An 8,256-nucleotide genomic window follows, 5' to 3' on the forward strand; every position below is an offset into this window, starting at 1 on the left:
CAAACAGCTCAAATATTAGATGAGCATAATTAACTCCTCATCTCCCTCCTTAAAACTGCTCTTCTGGGGCTCTAACTCAAGTCATCCAAACAAATTGTATTGGCTGTCCCATCAAATGTCTCTGGATCCTGCTCATTTCTCTCCATGTTCACAGCTACCATCACAGCTAGCACCCGGCCCAAGGCACTGCCATCCACTGTGTGGGAAGCCCAACAGCCTCGGAACTGGTATTCCTGATTCCGATCGCGACTTCAACAATGTATTCCCACCATTATATCCAGACTGACCTTCTAAAAAGTAAGTCAGTTCACACAGCTGGTCTTCTCAGTATCCACCATAGCCTCACCATCCCACTGATGGTAAAAGCTAAATGCCTTTCAAGGGCTCTTCGAGCCCTTTGCCTGCACCGTCTTCTCCCTTAATCTCTCAGAATTCCCCTACTACTTGCCCCGTTGCTCACTTAGTTTTACCCACACTGACCTCTTTGCTATTCTTCTAACACAGCAGGCACAGCCGTCTCCCCCCGGCTTTTCTCATTATATGAGACCCACTGTCCCCTCAGCTTCTTAAAGTCTTTGCTCAAAAATCTCTTTTCAAATGAAGCTTACCCTGACTGAGCTAAGTCACGTGCCCTGATTCTTCCCTCTCCACCCTTAAACTCCAAATCCTCCTTGCCCTGCTCGATTCTTTTATCCAAATCACTATGCTTCTTATTCTATTTACTGATTTATTTTTGGTCTATCTTTCCCACTAGAATATACTTTCAGAGGGTGGGGATTTCTTTTTTATTTCATAAACATTTTATTTCAGGCTTCCCTGGTGGCGCGGTGGTTGGGAGCCCGCCTGCCGATGCAGGGGACGCGGGTTCGTGCCCTGGTCCGGGAGGATCCTGCATGCTGTGGAGCGGCTGGGCCCGTGAGCCATGGCCGCTGGGCCTGCGCGTCCAGAGCCTGTGCTCCACAGCAGGAGAGGCCCCAGCAGTGAGAGGCCCACGTACCGCAAAAAAAAAACAAACCAAAACAAAACAAACAAACAAAAATAATAAATACACATTTTATTTCATTCATATGTATGCATTAACACGTATGTACTGGGTCATAAAATAAAATATATTTCACAGCTCTCAACACTGTCCTAGAAGAAAAGATACTTGGCCATTCAGTCCCTTGAGAAAAGATTCTTTCTTTTTTTCTTTCTTTCTTTCTTTCTTTCTTTTTCTTTCTTTCTTTCTTTCTTTCTTTCTTTCTTTCTTTCTTTCTTTCTTTCTTTCTTTCTTTTATTTTACTTTCTTATATTTTATTTTTTAATTTTTATTGGGGCATAGTTGACTTACAATGCTGTGTTAGTTTCAGGTGTACAGCAAAAAAGGGTATGGATTTTTGTCTCTTCTCTAACTTGATGCATCACAGGAGCCTAGGACAGTGTCCAGTGCATGTTCAGTGCTTGATAGATGAACAATCACAGCCACTCCTCACATTCCCTCCTGGTACACAAACTCGCTCAGTGCTAGTCTCTTGCCATAATATATCCTCTGATTTTTTTAAATAAAATTTTCCCCACATGTTCATATGTCAAAATTAATTCTATCCTCTAGCTATAAATAAATAAATAAATAAATTTATCTGAACATTTACATCATAGAGTAGTAAATAACTTGTTGTTTGAAATGAAAAAGCTGAGTGTCAGAGAGCCCAGTGTTAGTCCAAGGGCATGATCAGGAACTGAAGTCATGTTTCCCATTTCCCATGCAGTTTCCACTCACAAATGTTGGATATCTCACAAATAGGCAAATCTGCTGGAATATGGGGCCTGTTTGTAAAAATATTTGCATCCCGTCCTCTGAACTGGATCTGTCCCTGTGGGACCTTTTCTGTGTTTCTCATTTAACTGGAGGTAGGCCTGGCAACATGACTGGCTGTGGGCAATGTAATGTGAGCACAGGTTTTAAGGGTTGTGTGTGTTTCCGCCATCTTTCATTTTTTCTCTGCTATAGGAATGCCAACATGCAAGTACTGCTCCTTCCTCTGGATGCCAACATGAAGATGTGGAGCAGAGCCCACAGTGGGCCTTGAGCAATATGAAAAGGGGGTGAAACAGAAGTCTTCGTTGTGGTCAGCGAAAGCTGACTAATAACTGCGTAACATCTCCCACTAAATCCATTTTTGGAGGGCTTGCTATATGCCAGAAGCTTGGCAAACATTACTTTCTTGATTTCACAGCTGTTGGAAGGGGGTATGATAATCTTTTTTCTCTCAGGAAACTGAAGTACAGGGAGGTTAAGTTATCTAAAGCTATACAGCCAGAAAGTGGCAGAGCCAAAATGTAAACAAAAAGCTAACTGATTCTTAAACACAAGCTCTTAGTCTTTTCCATTAACATTTGAAGTTGATTAAAAAAGTAATAATAATAATCACCCTAAAGTTAAAGCTAGTATAGGTACAGGAAGAGATTGAACAGATAGTGGCTAAAGCCCAGATATCAGCATGAGGCATCTTTGCTGTCCCCTGCTCAGATTTTCCAGAGAAATACATACAGTCCCTGTGAGAGGGTTTTGACTATTCACATAGGCCCAGGCGGGGATCCCAGCATGGGTGGCCAGGGCCTCAGTTTTGTTTGTTTTACAATATGTTAGAACATTGCCAGCTAACATTTTTAAACTTCTTTTTTTCCTTTTCAGCCAAAGCAATTCCAAATGTTTGAAATGCTAAATTGTGGGAAGAACTAAGAGTAACCAGCAGTACAGATTTTTTTCTTTTATGAAAAATAAACATTTTGAAGAAAAGCAAGATTCATCTCCTTACTCCAGTGGGGAAGAGAGGAAGGCAGACCATCGCTCATCCCAGACACCATGGGAGGGAAAAGAGGTTTTTGTTTTTTTAATTTTTCAAGATGTCTTTAGACATTGGAGAGATAAAATTATAAATGATGCTTAACTTATAATGGAAAGTAACCCGAGTCTATATTAGTTAGGAACGCCTTTAGTTGCAATAACAGGAAGTCAGTCCAATTCTTCTTTCCTATCTCTATCTATGCCCTTTACCATATAACCCTGTAGTGTGTCCTGTTACTGTGGATGGGATCCCCATTGGCCTATGGGGCTTGCTTTGGCCAACAGAATGAGGAAGTGCCAGCATGCCAGCTCACAGCATAAACCTCAGGGAGTCTTCCTTATTCCATTTGTCCTCTTGACTGCTTCTCTTCTCATGAGAAAAACATGCTTAAGCTAGCCCGCTGACCCCAGGAGGAGGCCAAGAAATAGGAGGAAACACCAGATACACTCAGCCAAGTCCAGCCAAGATTAGCTCACCCCTGGCTAACCTGCACCCTCCCAAGGTAAATCGATGCTGATTGCTCTCTGTTCCAGAGACACTGTAGTTGTGTACTGTATAACAGTAGCTGATTGATATACCAACTCGAGGTAGCTTCGGTGGAAAAGGATGTTTACTGAGAGGATAGGAAAGGAGTTCATAGAATCTGAAGAAGGGTGATTAAATTGGACCTAGGAAAGTATCAAGGCCATAACCTGAACCTGAGTAGTAAAGTTAGTGGACTTTCTCTATAGGGTTCTGCCATGTGTCTCTGTCTCTTGGTCATTTACAAGTTCGCAGAAGAGCCCATCTGATTGGCCCAGCTTGGCTTCCTTGACCTCCTCTTACCTAACAGTGTGGCCTTTTGGCTGTGCCACTCCTCTTGGCAAGCAGTTCCAAGATGCTAGTGACTGGGATGATACTTGAAAAGGGGTCTAACACGACTGATTTAAAGAGAAGAAAAAATGTAATTTTACCCAGTTTGGCCCGAAGCCTAATTCTTCATGTTTTTTCCCTGGTGCAGTGTGTAATTCAGTGCCCTGCCTGAAGGAAAGTGTTATGAAATACTCCTCAGGATGCTTCAAGTCAAGGATGCCCAGGAAGAGACTAGACTAGCTCCTACCTCAGAGTTTACTTTTCTTTTTATTGGCCACTCTTCTCTAGATTCTCAGTGCTCACAAACAAACAGAATTTCACAGCTAGAGCCATGTTTTAGCTCTTTCTGCCTCAAGTTCTATTCCAGCAGCTGGGCATGAATTCCTTGAGCATAAGACTCTGGTGAGGATCTGTTCACACCCATTTCATAGCCAGTCTACCAAAATTTACCTCATCTATTAGTCTCCTAAGGCTGCCATAATGGATTGCCACAGACTGGGTGGCTTTAAACACAGAAATGTATTCTCTCACACTTCTGGAGGATAGAAATCAAAGTATCACAGGGCTGTGCTTTCTCTGAAGTCTCCAGGGGAGAATCAGTTCCAAGCATCCCGCCCCCCTTTATTTTTTTTTCTGTCTGCGCCATTCCTTTATCAGGGGATCGAACCCGTGACCCTTGCAGTAGAAGCACAAAGTCCTAACCAGTGGACCTCCAGGGAACTCCCCATGCCTCCCTTTTAAGTTCTGGTGTTGGCAATCCTTGGTGTTCCTTGGCTTACAGATGAATCACTCCAATCTTGGTCTCCATCCTCACATCGTGTTCTCCCCTCGTGTGTCTGTGTCTCTGTGTGTCTTTTCTCTCATTAGGACACTGATCATATTACATTTAAGGCCCATCCTGCTCCAGTATGACCACATCTTAACTAATTACATCTGCGAAAACCATATTTCCCAGTATGATCACATTCTAAGGTTCTGCGAAGGATGTGAATTTGGGAGAGAGGAAGTTGGGGGCACTATTTCAACCCTGTGCACCTAGTATAACAGTATTTTGGTGTCTAAAAGAATCTCAGAGTTGATCAAGTCATACTATTATCTTACCATTGATTCCATCATTCTCTCTTGAATATCTTTCATTAATGGAGTGCTCAGTTACTTGGAAGCCTGTCAGGTCTAATTTTAAAGAGCTACTCTTTAGGAATTAATTCAAATATCCATCAATAGAAGCTTAGTTAAGTAATGTAGGCTACATTCATATAATGGGATACTATGCAACCATTACAATTATGAAGATCTATAGTTATTGACATATAAAACTTTCACAATTAATTGTTGAATAAAAGAGGTTATAAAGCAATTTGAAACAAATCAATTTCATTTATTTAGAGATACAGTACAACTGCATTTTAAAAGATAAAACTTGAAGTCATTTTTGGATGCTGAAATTAGAGGTGATTCTTTTGTTTGCTTTTCAAACATTTCTATAGTGCCTGATTTTTATTTCTTTTAAAAATAATGATAAAGTACTTTTTAAAAGATTGCAAAAATATGTTATTCTTTATTTTGATTAGAAATGTTCTTTCCAGTAACTCCAGTCTATGACTTCAGAGTATTGGAAAGTAACATCTTAGTGAGGTTTTAAAAAATCCTCAGTAAGACATTATTTTCAAAAAATAATTCAATTTATACGTTCCAGTGCTGCCCATTTCTACCTTTACTTGTCTACCATAGCAAATACTAGTCTTTTGCCTAGGAATGAAAGGAAATAAATGTGCAAGATTGTCAAAGGCCATGTTTTTTTTTTTAATAGCACTGGCTTTTATTATTCCTTTTAATTCTTACCAATTTAATAAGTGGTATATAGAATATTTTGTTTGAATTTTTGTTGTGACATTAAATATTTTTTTCTCATGTTGAATAATCATTTTAAATTCTTTCTGTGAATTACCTACAGTCAATTTTTGCCCTTTTAAAACACTGATTTATACCAACTATTAATGTATTTATAATAACCCTGTCTTTGAGATATAGATATCATTTCATATAGTCTGTCATTTCATTTTTGTCTTTCTGAGTCTCATCATTTGAGCTTTTCATTTTCAGACATGAAATCTTGTAAATATTTTCTTTGGAATTTCTGTTATTCCTGTGTTGCTTAGAAAGAACTTTCCTTTTTCCAAAGTTATGGGTAGTATTCTCTTATATTGTCTTCCTGTAAGTGTATTTTTATTTTAAAGGCACAGTGAATGAGGTAAGAAAGTTACAGCAATCTGTGCAAAGCTCCTCAGTCCTGCTAGATTCCTTTTCATGTCTTCAGAGACTCTTACTTCATTATATCATAGGCACTGAGTGGACAGTAGTCAGCTGAGATTCAAAGACCAGTAAGTCTAAATACTTGCCAATCACAAGAAGCTCACAAAAGACATTGTGAGATCCTATCTGTAAAATATTTTTAGTCACTTTCACAATTTCCCAGTTGTTCATCCTGGCTAGCATCCACCTTCAATAAGATAGAATATTGAGAATATCTTTGATAAGCCATTTCTTTAGGGAGACTGCATTCATTATTATCACAATCTGTATGAACCAGGTTCATATGAAAGTGTTTGTATAAAATATTATCACCTGCACTAGACCTAGAGCAAGTGTTATTAGAATTACCATTATGTATAATAACAGATAACATTTTCTGAGTGATGGCTATTACCTTTAACAGTATTATTTCAATTAATGCTTATAGCAGTCTATAAGGAAGGAATTATTCAATTATTACCTCCATTTTCCAAACACAAAAAATTGAGGCATAGAGAGTTCAATTTGTCCACAGTTCAATAGTTAGTACATAGCAGAGTCAGAGTCAAATATATATTGTTTAAAGGAGAAAGCAAGTTATACTTATTTTAGATGATATATATGTAAATGATGATAACAAAGTCCAGACTACACTGTCAATAATGGAGAAATGGTGCTTCTATAGCCTTTTATGAACAATGTTGAATGATTAGTGAGTATACAGGGTTCACACTTCCCTACTGAGAGTCAAATGGTTAGAAGGTTACAGGAAATTATATTCTACAATATAACCTAGGGAAGAAATTAGCATTTCAAAGCTGATGTGTGTCTGAGAGGGAAATCTCTAGAACAGATCTGCTCCATGCTGCACGAGCTGCTGATTGACATTCAGTGAAATAAACAAGCACGGTGGTCCTCAGAACCTTCTCATATATGATCATCTCAGTCAAACTAGCCTCCCCATCCCCTTTCTACAACCTTGCGCCTCCATTCTTTCATCTCCCAATCCAAGCTTTCCCATATTCATGAAGACTTAACACACCTACTTTGGATCTCTGTGGACCATTTGTCCACAATCTATTAAGTACTGCTTTTACATTTTTGATTATTTATACGTAATATTTGTATAATTCTTATTTTATAAAACACTTACCCATACATCTCCTCATTTACATTCTCCAGGTAATTCTAGCAAAGTACAGATAGAAAAGTGATACTTTCATTTTATAGGTGAGAAATATTACATAAAAAGTCTTTTATCAATGTGGAGGCAACACCCTTCTACAGCTTCGTATCCTAATGTAAGAATCTTGTCAGCAATAGTCCAAGACTAGTTCTTTGTGAAATCTCTTTCCATTTGGTCCTGCTGTTCCTAACACATTTTTCCCCAGAGCTTCTAACTCTAAATCCTGATCATTTTCTTAGTAAAAGACAAAGTCTATTGAAAACACACACACACACACACACACACACACACACACACATACACACACGAGTCTATTGAAATGTATGGTTTTACTTATGTGATAATTTAAGCATCTTCAATATGTGACAACTCCAGGAAATATACTTTAGCTCCACCCTTTTAATTTTAGCATAATTTCAGTACTGAGGATAGTACTCAGCAAACAGTGTTCATTACATATATGAGAAGTTGCAAACATATCTTGATCATTAAAGTTAGAATTTTTGCAAGCCAAGGACTCTAAAGCAAAGTTCTCATTTGAATGCAGAGTTCTGGTTATTTTGCTATTTAAAAAAAAATGTATGGTTTCACCTAATAGACACTTTATCCAATTAGTTAGGGAAATGGCAATGTCAGTGGATCTACATAGAAAATTAGAGAGATATGCTATTTGAGAACATTAGTTCTATGCCTATTTCTAAGGATTAAGATTCACATCTAAGGCACACAAGGCTTTTTAAGGGAAAACACATCTGCATAAACAGTCTTGTCCTCCTTCAGTGTTCCTTCCTAGAGGTTTAATCAGTTTAACTGGTTTTCCTTTGATGTGATGCTCACTTCTGCTGCTCTCCAACCACATTTTTTGCTTAGTGCCCACCCCCTCTCAAGAAGATGGACCATTTGGCAAGCTTAAAGATTGCTTTGCAGGCAGAGAAATTCAAAAACTCATACAAACTCTTTTTTTTTCCCCCTGTTGCCTTCTTTAAGAAAAGTTAATTTTTTTTCTTAATTAGAATAAATCTAGATATCCGAGTAGAGGATGCCTAATAGTGATTTTAAGAAAAATCAAAAACTGTCAGTTTTTTTTCTTAATAT

Source organism: Globicephala melas, chromosome 2, assembly GCF_963455315.2.
Source record: "Globicephala melas chromosome 2, mGloMel1.2, whole genome shotgun sequence".
Lineage (NCBI taxonomy): Eukaryota > Metazoa > Chordata > Mammalia > Artiodactyla > Delphinidae > Globicephala > Globicephala melas.